The sequence below is a fragment of the Martes martes genome, assembly GCF_963455335.1.
Source record: "Martes martes genome assembly, chromosome: 1".
In the NCBI taxonomy this organism is placed as follows: domain Eukaryota; kingdom Metazoa; phylum Chordata; class Mammalia; order Carnivora; family Mustelidae; genus Martes; species Martes martes.
In genome coordinates this window covers 177,297,362-177,316,454 of record NC_137888.1, presented here as the reverse complement: position 1 = coordinate 177,316,454, position 19,093 = coordinate 177,297,362, and positions in this window count along the sequence as shown.

The window sequence follows — 19,093 nt, the reverse complement described above, 5'->3', positions numbered from 1 at the left end:
TCTAGAAAGTGGGATTACAGCATCCATTTTGTCTAATTGCTTTTACTTCTCTCCTTTATCTGGCTGCTAAAGCCCCGTGACCTTCACTATTTAACTGCTTCACCAGAGTGAAAGGATTGCCTTGATGTCCACAGGATTACTTGTTTTGAACTGACCTTTAAAAAGCTGTCACTGACTAGATTTTTCAGTGCATTATTGAGGTCACTGGACAGTGTTCTTAAATCAGTGTTGGTGGCATTTGTTGTCTATTTGTGGTAGAGGCTTTCTTTTCATTGCTTTAATCAATTAATGCATTTCTTTGATAGTACATGGGGTGGAATATAATTGGCCTTTGTTCAGATAAGCATGTGCCAGGAATCCTCCATCAGTATATTTATTAAGCGGCTCACAGGTTCTCAGATAATGAGTAAGAAACGCATTCTTTCAACAAAGGTGTGTGGGCTTGTCAGTTTCACAGGGTGGGCTAGTGTCAACAGGGGGATAATCTCCAAACCAAACTGGTTTTGAGAAACAGGGAAAGCTCATCATACACCATAAATGGGAAATGAGTGCTTGTTCAGGGTGTCAGCTTCTTTTAGGAGCCACCCACCACCCCACCCCCCCTCCGGCCGCCCCAGCAGCACACAGAGAGGTGGTTGATGAAATGCCACAGTGGAGGCAACAGAGAAGCTATAGCGTAATGTGGATCTGTCTATTTAGGCAAAAGCAAAGTCTGTCTGAGCCACTCCTCACTGGTTAATTTTAGAATAAAAAATAATGAAGGTCAGGAAAAAAAAAAAAAAAGACAACCAACCCTCCTAGAATGTCAGAGTTGTTGGATCATATATATTATTTAGTGGCTAAATTTAACAAGGGGACTGAGAACCAGAAAGGTTAAAAAAAAAAAAAATACAGTGAATGGCAATGCTTCTCCACCTTGGCCTTACTGATAGTCAAATAATTCCTTGTGGTGGGGGCTTGTTCTGGGCATGGTACTGTGTTCAGTGGCATCTCTGGTTACTCTCCAGTAGATGCCAGTGGCAGCTTCATCCCCCGCCCCCCAGATATGACAACCAAATATCGCCAATGTCCCCTGGGGGTGAAATTGCCCTAGATTGAGAACCACTAGTTTGGGGCGGCCTTTCATTAATTGCTGAAGTCAGGCAAGAACTAGCATCCCATGTCCTCCACTAACTGTAGAATGACCGAGTGAGTACAGCACAGTGAGAGAGGGCTGTTAAATTAGAAAGTTGAGGCAGCACACTCCTAAACATGAATTTACACAGAGTCGGAAGGTGAATGTTTGGCACTGGTCTGGCAGGTCCTCTAAGAAAAGTAGCTAGTTTTTCTGATGTGGATTAGAGTGATATGGATTATTCAACAGTCACAGAAGCAGTTAAGTGTTTATAAGCAGATGATTCCTTGGGGATGGGTGGTTTGGTCACCTTGCAAAGGTGTCCTATTGGTATCTACCATCTCTGCCATCACCCCTTCCTTCTATAGTCTGATTCAGCACTTCCTAAGTGGAAGTGAAAGCCTAATGGAAATGCTATGTTCGCCATCACTCTGGCTTTAAATTTTGTTCTAATTGTCTTTTCTATTGTATTTAATCAGAAGATGATAATATCTGCCCTTTCTTGAGCTGGTACTCCATGCCAAGCATTGTGCTCACTACTGGACCTTTGTCTCTCTCGTTAAGCCTCACAGCACACCACCAACTACGTGTGTCCTTAGCTGTAGTTTACAGATGAGAAACCGAGGTTTACAGAGATTATGTAAGTTATCAAAGCAGCAGTTAAGAATATAGACAGAAGGATTCCAGAACCCTCACATTAACCTCTGTGAGCATTATGCTGCCTTCTGCAGAACCCCTAACTCCTCAGGAGTCATTACACTTACAAATGATGTAGAAAATCCCTCCATGCCCTACATTTCTTACCTCTTTCTTCCCCTGTCAACCCTTAGCTTTCCCTAGGCTTTAAATAATGTTTGGGTTCAGTACTAGAGAAAGTAAAATGTCAAGTGTTTTTGCTTTTTTTTTTTTTTTGGCAGCTTCTCAAGGCTTAAATACTTATACTCTACCAGCTGAAATAGCACCATCCAATTAATAAACCAAATACCAAGTAGCAATACCACCGGAGAGTAGTAAGATGTATTCATCACAGGCAAACATGTGTGACACATCTCAAGCAGAAAATTGCTTGCCTCCTCACACAGGCGATGTCAGCCATCCTGGGGGCCTCGGTGTTTCCTTTGGCCTTTAGTAAGTAGAAGACTAGGTAATTTTTTATCCTTGTGGCTTGGAAATTTGGGTAAGTCAGGGTGAGCTACCACGGTGGGGGCAATGGCCAGAGAACAGGAGGAGCTGCAAAGAGGCTTCTTAAAATTTGTGCAAGAGTCTGCACAGTGGTGAGGCCTCCTGCCCTGCCCCTCCAGACGGGATCAGCTTCTACAGCACCAAGTACTTTGACTTGTGTAACATTTGTCGCACTTGGAATGTCTTAATTTACCTAATAGTTAGCTAGTAGCTACTGTATGCGAGGAGGCTGCTTTCATGGCATTGGGATGGGGTGAACCAAATGGGCAATGCTGCCCTACTGAGCCCTCATTCCAGCGTGCAGAGAGGCAAGTATCAATACACAGACTCCATACTGACATAATAACGGGGCGACAGAAGTTCCCTACAGCAGTGCTGATCAAAGTGTTGTTCAGAGGCATGGACATCACCTGGAAGCTTGCTGGGACTATACCATCTCAGGCTTCATCCTGGATATGTGCTGCCTGAGAATCTGCATTTTAACAGTATCCTCACATGGCATGTATACACTCAACGTGTGTGAAGCACCGGTATAAAGACTATACAAAAACAAAAACAAAACAACAACAAAGACTATACAAGAAGCTAATGTGCTGGAGAGAAATTAGAGGTGCCCCTTGTAAATAGGGAACCCTGATGAGAGGAAAGGTGAGTTGTTGCTTCAAGGGCAAGAATGAGCTGGTAACAGGCAGCAGAACATTCCAGGCAGAAGCAACAGAGAGCGCAGAGGTCCAGAGGGAGTCAAGCAGGTGGTTTATTCAAGGTAGATGGAGCTTGCCTAGAACTTAAAACGGGGTGATAAAGGGGGAAAAAATCAAGTAAGGGCAAAGAAATGGGTAGGATCCAAACATTCAGGGCTGGCAGGGTACGCAGACTAAAGGGTTTGAAAGGATGTTGAGAGTGGTGGGTGGCACAGAGAGGTTTTGGGCAGCACAGGGGCACAGCTTGATCGATGTCCTGTCTCTCCCTCCCCTGTTCTATTCTAGAGAAGGCCACCATATGCACATTCTCTCCCATGCATCTCACACTTAGTGGAGACTTAAATGTTGAACAAACTCCTCCCTCTTGCCACTCCATGTAAGTTTCTGCTTCTAAAACCCTAAGCACAGACTGATGCTGCTATATGAGGTATCTGTATCACAGTGTGGGTTAAAAAGGCTTCTGTGGCCTATCATCACTTAGAAATTGTTCCCACAACAAAATCTATTCTGAATTTTGAAAAACCAGCTCCGACAGGAAGAGCTGGATCACTGTCTGGTTGTGAACTGAGCAGCTTTGATACAGACAAGGGGTGTGTATGTGTGTGTGTGTGTGTGACAAGTGTGATCCCAGACTTGTGACATCGTAGACATTTGGAGCTAGACAGGAGCTCCTCTTTTATCCCACAGATACTGATCCACTATCATGTAGAGAACTTAGATGACAAGACATATGAAAAAGGACACAGGCCCTAGCTCTTAGCTTAGAGAGTTCACAGGGTCCCCAAGTTTGCCAGCTGAATGAAATCACCAGCAGTTCTCATACTAAAACAAATGTATCAGGTATCTTATCCAGTCCAAAGTACTCATTAGAAAGTGGGGAAATGAAAGCTCGAAGAAATTAGATGACTTTCTAAATACATGTGATGAAACATACTACAGTCACAGATGCCCAGTTACCTTTGCAACCCAGTACAGCAGAAAAAGGATTGGACCACAAGTCTGGAGATGAGTGTTAGGCTGGATCACTGAGTAACCTTAGGTAAAGTCTGGGATTTTATGTAAATGTGGATGTGTATGCAATTCAACTGGGGTAAGCAAACTCCAAATTTTCTAAGACCTAACACTAAAGAATGTTTTTCTTACTCCTGCCCTCATATAGATATCCATGTGGTCATTCAGGATCCAGGTTCCTTCCATCTACTGGGTTTGCCCTGCTTTAAGCCCTCTCCTCAGACCTGCCCCATTCAGCAGATGGGAAGAAAAGAAGAGATCTCCCACCCACATTTTATCCACTGTAATTCAGTCACAGGGCCACACTAATAGGGATTCTGGAAAATGTGGTCTAGGTGTATTCTCAGGTGGACGAAGAAATAGGTTTTGTGTGCATCTAGCCAGTCTATACATGTGTGTGTGTATGTGTGTGCATAAATACATATGTGTATACACATACATAAAGGAGAGAAAAAGATTAAGTTTCACTGAAGAAAATAGAACATCAATATAACCATGAAGTCTAAAAGCAAGAAATTTCTCTTACCCTCAAATAAAAAAGTATAATCCATAGTTAGTAGATAAGGCTGATACCATGGCTTCCAAGTCATCAAGGACTTAGGATTCTTTAATATTCCTGGTCTACCATCAGTAGGGGCAGCCCTTTCTGCTCACTTCATGGACCAGGATGTTCACTGTAGAACTCAACCAGTCCAGGAGGAAAAATGAAGGAAAGAGGGGTGGACCAAAAATTACCCCTCCTAATTTAGCCTTCTTTACAACCTTTCTGGGAAGCCTGTCCAAGTACGTTCTCTTACATCTCAGCAACAATCCCTATGTGTAAAGAAGACTTGTGAAATAAATTCTTTCATGAAGGCACATTGCTTCCTGGTATATATCACAGGGTCTTAACATGAGATATAATTTAACATCTACTAGGATGGCTACTGTCAAAAAGACAGACAATAACAAGTGTAGATGAAGATATGTAGAAAACCCTTATACATTGCTGTGGGTTTGTAAAATGGGACAGCTGCTTTGGAAAGTAGTTTGGCAGTTACTCAAAATGTTAAACATTGGGTGACCAGATGACCCAGAAGTTCCACTCCTAGGTATATAACCAAGAGAACTGGAAACATAAACTTGCATGTGAATGTTCATGGCAGCATTATTTGTGAGAGTCATAAAGTTTAAACAGACCAAATAGCCATCAGTTGATGAATATGTAAGCAAAACTGGCATATCCACATAGAATATCAGTCACCATAAAAAGGAACAAATTACTGATTCATGCTATAACATCGGTTGACATTGAAAACATTATTCTGAATGAGAGAAGCCTAAAACAAAAGGCTACATATTGTGTGATTCCATTTATAGAGAACTTATAGAGAGACAAATTAGATGAGTGCTTGTCAGAAGCTGAGAGGTGGAGAAATGGGATGGGTATGGGATTTCTTTTCGAGGTGATGAAAGTGTTCTAAAATTAATCACACAGATGGTTACATAACTTTGTGCAAGTACTAAAAGCCACTGAATTATACACTTTAAAAGGGTGAATTTTCTGGTTTGTGAAGTGTATCTCATATACTGAGTATTCAATAAAGGTGTCTTAAAAATATAAAAATATTAATGGGGATCTGTTGATAAGGAAGAAGGGCATGATGGATATTAGATATACAGAGAGCATTCTGCATGTATCTATCTATCTATATATATGCATAAACTTTTTTCAAAATTATATCTATTAAAGTATTATCAATATCTTTGTAAAATCTACTTTCTATTTTCTCATCTATACCAAAAGCTGTATTTTAAAAAATCATTGATTTGAATTGCATTAGAACTCTTTTTACCTTCAAGTTCCTGAAACTCAATTCAAAGTGACTCAGGGATTTTAAAAGAAAAGAAAAGTAAAAAATAAAAATATAAAAGCCAAGGCCACATCAATGGAAATTTCAGGAGGTAAAAACGGCTTCAGGTATAGCTGAATCCAGGTGCTCACATGAATGTATTAAGAATCTACTCTGCTTTCCCCTGGACTGGCTTTCTCTTTAGGCAGGCTCTCCTCACACAATTAGACAAAGAACCCCTACATCCCAGGTTTGCACAGCAACCCCAGCAGAGAGAGCATTCTTTTCCCTATAGTTCCAATACATTTCCAAGGCATGACACTTGGCCTGCCTCAGGTCCTCTGTCCATTCCTGAACCAGGGAGTGGGGACAAGTTCACCCAGGCCACAAGAAAAGAAAGGGGATATAGTGATGTCGGAATGGCAAAAAATTTATGCCTACTATAGCCTTATTACAGGAGTCATCACTCATCCTGGGTAGGGGGAGGGGTGACAAAGCATTGCCTATATACCCATTGTCTTGGAATGAATTTCAAAAACACCAGTCAGCCTCCCTCCTGTTTATCAGTTATACCTTGCCTTGCAACAATCACCTATGAAGAGAAACCAAATACACATAAGGCCATGTAATATTTTTAATACATTCAGAATGACTTCACACAACAATGGACCCTCTCCCTTCAGCGACTCACATGAAGGTACAGTTTCTAAAGTAAAATTTAAACTTTCAAAGTTGAAAAGATGCCTGTCATGTTGGTCAGTGCCAGATATCCCCAAGACCTAGGATAGTGTTTGGCTCACACTGGACACTCATAAAACATGGTGTTTGGCTATGTAACTTACCCAAATATTTACTGGTCCAAAAACACTTTTCAGGTCTCTGAAACCTCAGAGACCCTTGACTATTCCTAAGGAGAAAAGAAAAGAAAGTGATCTGAACAGTGAGTCCTTTTGAGCACATGGAATCCCCATTATTTTTAATGGGGATCTTATTTTTTTTTAAAGATTTTTATTTATTTATTTGATAGAGATTACAAGTAGGCAGAGAGGCAGGCAGAGAGAGAGGAGGAAGCAGGCTCCCTGCTGAGCAGAGAGCCCGATGTGGGGCTCGATCCCAGGACCCTGGAATCATGACCTGAGCTGAAGGGAGAGGCTTTAACCCACTGAGCCACCCAGGCACCCCTGGGGATCTTATTTTTAAGATGGCTCAGTTGTCACAGGTGTATGGGAAGGTGAAAAAAATCATAAAAGGAAATATTCATAAATAAGAGCCAGAGCCCCAGCACTGGTTTCACTAATAAATAAGACACTTTTAACTCAGAAAATCTGTTTTTCCAGTATTTTTCACTTTACAGTGTGTTCTTTAAAATAAGCAAGCTCTTTAACCTCCTTGCAGGTTAGGCCTATGATCTAGGAACTCATTAATTGTAATTTTTCTCCTGGCACCTTCTCCATCACTCTCATTTACCCTGTCTGTAAAATTATGATAATAATAATCTGTGCTCACGTAACATACGGTAATAATTGCTAATTAACTAATTTTTATATGTAGAAACCTCTGAAGACTTTACACAGGTGCTAAGTTATTATTTTAGGCGGGGGGTGGGGGGCGTGGAGCAGCATTAGGACTTTCTGTTTGCAAGCATGATGGTTCATACTCTAATACAGCCCACTCCATGGGGATGCTTTCATGTACCATCCACTGCTGGTAGATTTGACAAGCAAACCCTGAAGTATGCTATCACTTTCTTTTGTCACCTTGTGCCTCAAATAGCCAGAGTTGTGCTCATTGTTTTATCTATGGGGGCCTTTTTAATAGCAAAATATAACCACTTTAGCACTGGCATCAACTAAGCTCAAAAGATGTAGAGTTGTAACTCTCAAGTTAATGATTTCCAGAATGCACCATCCGTGCCCCCACCCCCCCCCACCCCCTATCTAATGTAGAACACACATTTGCTTTTCAGGTAAATTCTATTTGATCATATTTGAAAAGAGAGTCATTCCCCTCAGCCCCCCCAACCAAAAGAGAGAGTTGCCCATTGTTTAGGATTTTTTTTTCCTTGCCTTTCCTTTTTATCATTTTTATAACAAAAGAATACTCTTTTCATCTGGGAGGGCTTCAGGCAGAACATTTTTGAGATGTCAGCCAACCAAGAGAAATGTGACATTACCATTCTTTGAAATCTTGTCCTGAAACTGTGGTTTTGGTACCCAGATCAACCAGGCACTTGGCAATGAAAAAGCTAAAACAAAACATTACTGAAAATAGTCCTACAATGGTATGGTGTTTCTAGGATAATCGTTTGTTATATTTTAACAAACAAAAGTCACTTAAACCTTTCATTCTATTTTCATGGCCTCACAGGAACAGACATGAAACATTTCACAAAGCTGGCCATGAGTTGCTTGCTACAGGGGCAAAAAGCAATCATGGAAAAAACTTCAGCAATGGGAACATTTTTGTATACAGGTAAAATGGAAAATGTGTCCGCACGCTGGCGTACTCTCTGTAATTTTGGCAAATAGCACACTCCATCTTGACAGAATACACAGAGCCTTAGAAGTTGAATCCAAAAAGATGAAAGAACTCGGAGGACAGTGAGTCAGTTTGTCATTGGTGGGAATCTCCACAGTAACTTATAATTTATCCATGGATTGTGTAAGCTTAAAGATGAAGATAAAACTGCTGTTGGAGAGCTTGGAGAGAGCTGGCTTGGACGGGTGTTCTTCCTATTCCAGAACTACAAAGTTTCTGATGATTCTTTCAACTGTAGGAGATAAGTGAAAGTGTGTTTCCAACTTCTGTAATACATGCTTTGTGTCTATTATTTCCAGAAAGGCAGTACTTGACTAGCAAAGACAGGAACTACCCAGTTTGTGAATGGAATTATGGGTGATGGTCTAAGAAATGCACACAACTCCAGATAGAGTAGGCCCCCCCTTATCTGAGGGGGGTGCATTCCAAGACCCACGCCCAGATGCCTGAAACCAAGACTGGTCCTAAACCCTATAAAAACTGTTTTTTCCTGTACATACAGACCTATGATAAAGTCTAATTTACAGATCAGGCACAGTTAGACATTAACACTATCTAATAAAACAGAACAATGATAACAATATATTGTAGTAGAAGTTACAGGTATGTCGTCTCTGTCTCCCTCGAGATATCGTCTTATACTCTGCCCTCTTGTGAACATGTGAGAGGATGAAATGCCTACATGATGACATGCCGCGAGGTGAGTGACGTAGGTGTTGTGACTTAGCGTCAGGCTATTTCGGACATGACCGGGCATCAGAAGGAGGATCCTTGGCTTCCCTGAGCACTGCTGACCGTGGGTAACAGAAACCACACAGACAGAAACTGAGGACAAGGGAGGAGGACTACTGTCACAAAACTTTAAAAGCGCCTTTTGGGAAAAAAGTCGCAAGAAGATCCACACTGCACACTTTCACTGAGAAAGGTACCTTTTATTTTTCATGCCCAAATCTCCCACAGACAGGTTTCCGACCTTTTTGTTTTGCGACAGTTGATAAAAATGTATTGAATTAAATAATATATACATACAAATTTAACGGTCACACTAAGCCTAAGTCAGTGAATAACACCATTCTACTCAGTAGAGAGAATTTCATTGAAGGAACAATACATGTGATTGTGCTCCATATTGGGGCTTGGCAAGCTTTTTCTGTAAAGAACCAGAGAGTAAATACCTGTGGCGCTGTTGGCCATGTCATCTCTGTCACAACTCTTCAGCTGTAATGGTGCAGCACAAAAGCAGCTGGATAAAATACGTAAATGAATGGCTGTGGTCCTATTCCAATAAAACTCTATTTTCAAAAGGGCTGGCTTTGACCCACAGGCCTTAGTGTGCCTACTGCTCTCCTTTATGAAGGCACTGCTGTATGGGCAAGACCAAAATCAGCTCAAGTTGAACCCATTAAGTCCATCAGAACGAGACAGACTGATATGGGTTTTATAATAAATAGATGTTCAATTAATCTTGATACTTGGAACAAAGGGGACAGTAAAGTATCATAAACTTGGGAGTCAGAAAAACCTATGTTCAGATTTTGGTTCTACCACAATCTGGTACAACCTTTGACTGTACAACCTTTACAAGTCACTCACTTCAGTCCTTCTCTGTGAAAGGGAGATGTTATGAGTGCCTGTTTCACACGGTTGATGTACATGAAGTGGCACACCATTTAAATCAGGAAGCCTATGGGAAGGGCTTGGCACAGTGCCAGGCATCTATCGCGCTAAATAACAGTAGAACTGACTTAATGACCATAAGGAGGGAAACATTCTAGTAAACCAGCATTGCCCATGCTGCCTAAAGTTATCACCTACAAACTGGGCCCAGATTCTCTGGCCTAGATCCCTGGAATGCAAGGATCCTAATGCATTTGTACACAGACTATGGATATGGGGTGATGGAGGGAGTAATACTCAAAAGCAGTCTGCTGACAAACTTCACCAGAAAGGAATTAGAAGAAAAAAGATGCCATATTGGAGCTACGTATGAACGCTCTCTGTCTTGGAGTTATTTATTATTCTGTGAATCAGCCAGTTGGTCCCCATAACAATTTTAACAACCCAGAAAACAAATGAACATCAGAAGAATGTGAGGTCCTCTTGCTTTAGAAAAAAAGTGGTGCCAACATTCATTAAGGCAATTCCTTAAAAGGGAATTACTGGAGGACATTGTCTTTCAAAGATAAATGTGTCCACCATGCTAAGTGCAAAAGCCGAAAGATCTTTGCCAGAGCCCTCTAACTGAGATTGCCAGTGAAGATGCCATCATCACTGGGAACCCATTTTAAACGAACCAGTGAGATATTTGTTCATCCTCTGTTTACAGGGAATTAGGCAGAAACTAGAGAGTTATTTAACTGAAGAAATCATAAGGTCAGACATGTCTATTCTCACTTCTATATGCCCAAGATGGAGCACAGTCCCTGGTATACAGTACATGCTCAATAAATGCCCATGGCACTGTTGACCGACAGACGAGAAGGTGCCATGGCTTTCTCAGACTTCCAATGGCACAGACACACGGCTCTGGAGCATTGTACTATTCTAAGCCCCTGTGCTGCACTGTGGGGCATATTGGAGACAGTAACCGATTGCATCATATTATATGCTTGGCATAATTATACTGTAGGCTTTTGTCTCCTTTGGTGCCAGTCAGTCTCAAAACACATGCCGCTTCCTCGCTTTGCTTATGTAAAGCACTAGGGTTGCCCACTCATTACAACTGGGATTTGTGAACTCTGTGTCCACATTCTGAGTCACTGCAGCCCAGAGGCTCATCTTGGGAGACCCAGGATAGCTTTTCCCCAGAGAAGAAGTTCAACAATGGGCATTTGAGTCCTGGAAGATAAAGAGGAAAGGAGCAGACACGGGCTGGCTGGGGTTAGATCCGAAAGAAAACAGTGATCAAGTTTGCTTTTCATTGTTTAAAAAAAAAAAAAAAAAAAACATCGAATTGCTTTTTCTTCTATTTTAAAAAGGGAGTGTGAGTTGTAGGGAGCTATAGATTCTCCCCTCTAAATCTCTTTCCCACCCATTTACTTCGTCTTTGCCACCGTCCTCATCTCAGTCCCCATCTCCCCTACCTGGGTGACGGCAATATTTTCCTAAGTTGTCTCTCTGCGTCCCATCATGCCTCTTTCCATTTCCATATCGCTGCCAGAGTGCTCTTTTTAAAATGGAAAAATGGTTCTGAACCACTGGTGCTTATTACCATTCAACAGTTTCCTGTGTCTTTTAAGAGAAGAATTGTAACCCTACACTTCACTTCTCGGGCTGGGCATGATCTCACCCTGCCTCTCTTGCCAGCCTCATTTTGTGCTTCTCTCTTAGTTCTGTTCTTCAGCAATTGAAGACATTGCCAATTGTCCCCTGGTATCCATTCCCCCTTGTGTTTTAAAAAAAAAAAAAAAAAAAAAGGCTGAATTTCCCCAGGGCCCATGGCTACCCAGCCAAGATCTACATTTCTAGTCTTTCTGAGTTCTGGACAATAGAACATGAGAAGAAGTGATGTTGTCCCTCAGAAGAAAATAAGCTTGCCCCCTATATCTCCTCCTACTACTGGTTGGCATGCAGGTTAAGCAGGTAGGACCAGGGAAAGGTCCAAAGTGTATCCCACAGGCCAAACCAGCCTGTCACGATTATGTCAATAAAGTTAGATTGGAACATAGTCACATCAATTGACTCAGGCATTGTCTGTGGCTGCTTTCATACTGCAGTGTCAGAGTTGAGAAGTTGTGACAGAGACTGTATGACCTACAAAGACAAAATATTGCCACTCCGGTCCTTTATAGAGAACTTTGCCAACCTGTGCCCTGTGGGGAAACAGAACAACAGGATAGAAGGGGCCTAGCTTCATGGCATTATAGAGCTGGTCACATCAGTTGAACCAGTGTGTCTGGGTTAATAAGTACAAAAAAATAAATCTTTTGTTTAAACCTTTGTATTAGGATCTTCTATTGAAGAGTCCTCAACCTGAGCATTACTGACATTTTGGGTAGGACAGTTCCTTGTTTTAGGATGCTGGGTTGGCAATCGTAGGATGCTAAACAGAATCCCCAGCATCTGCCCATTAGATGCCAATAGCATTCACTCCCCAAGTGTGATGACTATAACTATCTTCAGACATCGCCAGATATCTGCTGAGGGATAGAATTACTCCTGGTTGAGAAGCAGTGTTTTAGAGCGACTTCACCAGCTATGTCAAGCATCTCTCTCTCCTTAAACCTTCCAGAACCTACCCCCCCCCACCCCGCCCCGCTCAGGACTCACTCTTAGTGTTCTCTCTAGCGGAAATGTTCTGACCCACTCCTCACACAGTTATCTCCTACTTCACTTTCATGTGTCAGCTTCAACGTCATTTCCTCAGGACCCTCCACTTACCCTCCCACTAACTATTGCTCTGATAGTCCCCTGTAGTTTTCCTAGACAGCAATATTGTGCTTACTTACCGTTTACCCTTCATAGACACACATCATAAATGAAGAAATGGTTGCTAACTGGCTTACTCATGGGACGTTGTGATTTTGCAGGGAAAACCAGGGACTAGAATTGGTGGAGGAGGCAAACAAGAGCCTTGCCATGGTCCTGACTGGGGGAACGGAGTCCATATTGCTGGTTATAAGATAAGCAAGAAGCAGCCAGGGAGAAATGGGGTCTCCTTACTTCCCAGCCCCAGAATTCCCATAAACCAGGGGACCTGCCTTCCTTCCATAGCAGCCAAAACATCTGCTAAAGTTAGTCCGTTTCTGCATTTCAGAGCAGCATATGGATTTGTACTTTGCCTTCGGTTTTGCAATCGCTTGCATGTTAACCCTGTACTTTTTGGCCTGCGAAGTTGTGTGTGATATGATTTATTAACCCTGTGCTATACTCTTTTAAGTAAAGTTAAAGATAATCCCCACAATCACATCTTAAATTCACATCCAGAGAAGTATGTGCCCCCTACACTCTCCAGCCCCTCCAACTGTCCAAGCAACGAGGCTGAACATTCAGCTAGATCTAGATGCTCCCCGAGCACAAGCCATTAAGAGAGATGTGTGTGGTCTACTTAATTCCTTTATATTTTTCTCTCTATTCAGAGTTTGTCTTCTCTCTCAATCCCACTCTTTAGACTTCTGCAGCTTCAAAGGACCTCCCCATCTTTTTCTCAAGATCCTTAGCATTCTGTAAGTGAACCTAAATACTGTTTGAAATAAAGGTACCCTCCTTGTCCTCTCTTACTAGAACACCCACTAGTTGTGTGCACATGTGTATAATGGTTGCCAGAGATATTTGACCACTAAACCGAAAGAAATGTCTTTTGCAACAAATCTGGTCATAAGACTTAGTTCCATCAGTTTTTAAGACACTAGGATGTCTGAAAACAGTCATATAATCCCTGAGCCTTGGTTTCCTCAGCTTTTAAATGGGTCTAGTACTGCTTATCTAAAGGTGTGCTGGATTGAGGAGCACGGTGCCTTGCACACAGCAGGCGTTCGATGAATATTCACTATTTCTACAATCCATTCAGTTAGTCTTTCCTAGAATCCCTAAGACAGGTCACAGACCCCCTTGAGATGACAGGCTGGTGCATGGGACACACAGTGACTATGCTCTGCTAACCAGGCCATACGGGACTTCACCCCTTTACCTTGATCTAAACATGTTCCCCCAGGCAGATATTGTAAGGGACAGAGTATCTTTCTAGGAGCACACGGGGTGAGCAGTCCCCTCACACCTTGACACTTGCACTTCTCTCATGCTTCACTGTGTGCACGGACGTACCCACAAATGCATGTGTACAAACTCGTGCCCATGCTTATACGCACCGCAAAATACCGCCTGCACAACCACCCTACCACCGCACCACTCCGGAACCTTTGCGTCTTACTCAAGAAATCTTTAGGCTTCCTTCTCTCTCTCCCCTCCCTTCTTCTCTGAAAGTTGTGTAGGGTCATGGATATATGGATGGAAGGTAGACAAAATGGCTAGGAAAAATCTTGGAATAGGAGAGGACAGGACAATTTGCATTTCACATCACGGGCTGGGAAGACAAGAATAAGCACAACGCATCACAGCATCTCAAGATGTAAGTTAACACACTAAGCAGAACTATGCATCCAGGCATTTTATCCTTAGTTGGGTCATGATAATGATAGCTGCCATTTACTTCGTACTTACTCTGTGATAATAGTTTAATAAAGTTTAATAAAGTTTAATAAAGAATGTGTGAATTACTTTATTTAGTCCTGATAACAACCCTGATGGGGTAGATACTATTACCCCCATTTGACAGATGAGAAAATTGAGACCCTGATTTACCCAAGAGTTCCTGTGGACCTGTGAGTGACCAAACAGAATTTCAGACTCCCGGGTGCTTGATGCCAGACCCTAAACTCACCATGGTGTCGGGTGAGGTCCCAAGGATCCCACACAGTAGGAACGCTGAAGAATCCTCAGGTAGCCAATGCTGGCATCCACCCCAAATTCATTTTCCCCATCCACGCCATGATGATATGGCTTGGACATGGGTGCGCAGCCAGCTGTCACACTTGGAACAGCGCTTGCATTGAGATGTCCCGTGACACTCACATTCATTCACTAATGGAGTGTGAGTGGAAGTGGCCCGTGTCACTTCAGAGCCAACATTTTTAAGAGGCAGGAATGCCTCCTACATGTTCTTTTTCCCCCCCTCCCTCTAGCTAGACTCACAAGGGAACCAACTCTGAGGAGTACTGAACTTGGAGATGGAATCTGGGTCTCTCCATCACCGTTTAGAAGTGAGGGAAGCTGACGGTCAACACTCCCACAGGACACTTCGGTAAGTAGGAAATAAACTTGTATTGTGATTACACCCTCATAATTTTTAGGTCTTCTTCCTTATAGTCATCATTTTATCTGAACTCATATAACTTCTTTCTTTGCCTTAAACAACAAAAATTGTCCCTTGCTGCCCTAATGAGATAAAAAAAAAAGACCCCCCCAATAGCATAAGTCAATGGAAAATGAATCGCAGCTCCAAAAAATAAACATCTCCATAATTTGCAGACAAAATTCATTCAAACATGACTCATTAGATGTAACTATTATTTAAATCTGTTTGTCCTCTATCCTCTTCCCTTCAAATGAAGCAAACAAAGTTCAAAATGTGAATGCACAGCCGATGACACTCATAATATTTCAAATTCTGAAAGGTGTTCTGATGATTAAATTATTTCAAATTAATAACAGGAGAAAAGACGTATTTACTGTAAAAAAAAAAAAATCATTAACTTCTTTTTCCTTTGGCCTGGAATTGTTTCTCTCATTTTCTTCACTCACACTTTATTCAGTTGAGTGTCTGGCTTTCTGAGCCAGCTTGTCTTTTATGAATTTTCCAGGTGGTTTGAAACCCAGAGTAATTAAGTGACTTCTGCAAGGTCACATACAAAGAGCCGCAGCCTCTGATCTGAAGCCTCCTTTCCCCGCCTCTGGGCTTCCTTCCTCTGCATATTCCCCCCAAACTCTGTGCAGAAAACCAAGCAGAGATGAGGTCTTCTCCTTGGGAAACAAGCATAAAAACCTCTTTTAACCTTTTAACTGACTTTCTTACCTTTCCTAAGCTCTTGCATTTTCAAAGTTCGGGAATCCACCTTGGATATGCCAATTCCTGAAACCATAAAGACGAAGAAGTCTCTTTGCTGAAGTTAGTGCCTATGAAATGTTCCCAGACACGTGGAAACAAACCCTCGGCTTTTCTCTCTGCTCTGTACTTTGTGCTTTAGTGGAGAAAGGGAAAGTGCATGGAATTAAAACACAGACATGGTGCCCAGTTACAGCCCCCTGTGGTTCTGGCTTTATGTTTTCATATGACAGGCTCAGAAGAGAGACAATAGCGAGTACACAAGCCTAATTACTCTGTGTGCGCCACTTGCAAGCTGCAGTCTGGACCTGGGTTTGATTTAGCATTTTTGAATAGGACTTAGAGAGGCTGGTTAAGACTTATTACCACAATTGTGGTTTCTAGGCTGTCGCACCCACACAGAAGCTGGGTCAGGCTCCATTTTTTTGAGCTACAAATATTTCACCTATCTCCACACCCTTTCCTGCTAAGCTTAGAAATGGGTCTGTAAGACCCATGTAAGAAATGGGTTTGTCTTATAAACTTATCCTTTGCGATACTTACATTTAAAGTTTTTTGTTTTTTGTTTTTTTTTAATCAGGGCCCAGGTCCCCAACTCTGATAGAATTCTCACTCACTGGCCTTGGGGGCAAGGGAAAGCTGTAAAGGTGACCTTATACACGTCATGTCACCCTGTTCCTTTTAAAATCCTGAGACTGACCATTTCCGTAATTGTTACCTTCATATCTGACTTCCCCTGCATCTACCTGCTTATATCCTTACTTTGGAGGTTAGGAATTTGATCTTTTAATTTTGGCCTCTTAATTTTGGGGTCATCCTTCAATGGTCCACCCTCATCCCTACCCACGATTACCTCTAGGGTTTGGCACATATGGCCACCTACTAAAGGTAAGTCAACTTTTAGGTTGATTGCCTGATGGGACAAATGGACATATCAGATGTCTATATGTAGTCAGTGTATTTTGGAGACAGAAGTGATCTCTAAGCATGGCTGTTGTTTTCCTGGTCCAGCACTGACATCCTCTTCTGAAAGTGGCATTCTGATTTTTCCTCTGAGCTACTGTATACCCACTGTTTTCAGGGCAACGTATAATGCACATCTCTTATATTTAAGGATGGGCATGGAACCCAACTTGGCCAGTCAGCATATTCTCGGTATAGTGACTGGCACAAGGTAGACACACGAAACAAGTACCATAGACTGAATGTTTGTGTACCCTCCCCCCAGACATTCATATATGTGATAGTATTAGGAAATAGCATATTTGGGAGGTAATTAGGTCATAAAGGCAGAGCTCTCATGGGTGGGATTAGTGCCATCATAGAAGAGGCCCCACAAAGCTCCCTTGTCCCTTCCACCATATGAGGGGATAGCAAAAGAATGGCATCCAGGAAATGGGCCCTGCTCAGACACCAAAATCTACTCACACCATGATCTTGGACTTCCCAGTCTCCAGAAATGTGAGAAATCAATGTTGTTTATGGGTCACCCAGTCTGTGGTATTTGTTGTAGTAGCCCAAATAGACTAGGACATTGAGGTAATACAATCAGAGGAAATCCACTAATTTTTCTAGGACTATTGCAATGAATACACTCTCTTTAGTCTGGAATGAAGCCAACACAGAGGAAAAGAGGGCTAAGAAATATGTGTGACGGCATCCTGGTGATGCATATGACCTTCTGGATCCATCTGGGCCTGAAAACATACTGATTCTTGGCCTTACGCATGTTTGAGCCAATAATTTCTTTTTTGCTTAATATAAGTTGAGCAGGCTTTCTGTCGTGGGTGACCAGGAGAGTCGAAAGTAAGTTAAAACAAGGCCAACGTGACAATATCTAGTGATTTGCAGCATGTGCGCTATGGAGTTTTAACTAATAAAATGGCTAAGATGCACTGGGCTCCTTTCTTTAGTCTTTCTCTGTTGACTCATTTGCTCATAGGACTTGAAATAGCTTTTGCACGGCCCTGTCCAGTTTCTCCTGGGTGCCCCGCACAACCCACGTTATTTCCTGGTGTACTTACCATGACACTCAGAAACATCTCAAATGTTCATTTCCAAAATCAAATTCTTGATTGCTCCTCCTAATCAAGGATCTTTTCTTGATCGCCCTTACATCAGTAAAGACCGTCATCATCTTTGTCAAATGTTTGCACATGCTACTGTGTGTACTCGAACACGAATACATTTATAATGTTAGTGAATTCAGATAGGCTTTTTTGGTCTTTAGGTATTTTCTTAATCCATGGTTTCTTCATGTGAAAATTTCTCCAGTTCTACCTCCAGACCACCAGGCCCTGACAATTTGTACAGGCCTAGTCCCTAGCATTCCCCCTGACTCTTTTTTTTTTTTTTTAATGTTAAAAATTGACCCTCATTAGGGCTTTCATGGTGCAAAGTTCTAATTTGGGGGCTGCTGAAAATGAGGAGATGCATTCTCAGGAAATAAAAAAATTATCGATTTGTCGAGAAAGTATAATAGACCATAAACTTGAATGGAAGCTACACATTGTTTCAATGCTAATTCACTTATACCACTCCCCACTGCCTTCAGCAGGTTATGTGACTCATTCAAAGATGATTCATAAGAAAAAGATCCACATGGAGCTTAAACATAAAAACTGGAAAAATGAAAAAGTAATATAAACAAGAAAAACTATATTATGTACATAGGTATCCCCGTATAAAGAGAAGAAGAGGAAATATACAAAAGATGACAGAAACAACCTCCGAGGATTTATATACAAGATAATCTAAGAAAATATTTCAAATAAGAGATACGGAGATTCGAAGAAGAGGTGTTAAGACGATCAAGACAATAGAAGGTGGGGTGCCTGGGTGACTCAGTCGGTTAAGCATCTGCCTTCAGCTCAGGGCTCAAGGGTTTAGGTTGTGATCCCAGGGTCTTGAGATTGAGCCTCCCCCCACAACCTCCCAGGACTCCCTGCTCAACAGGGAGTCTGTTTCTCCCTCTCCTTCTGCCCCTCCCTCCCACACAGTCACTCTCCTTGCTTCACCATCTTCAGAATTGTCTCTTAACTCATAATGTTTCTTTTTTCCTCTTACTCTTCATTCCTCCCTCCTTCTTCCTTTCATTACCTCCATTTTTCCTCCT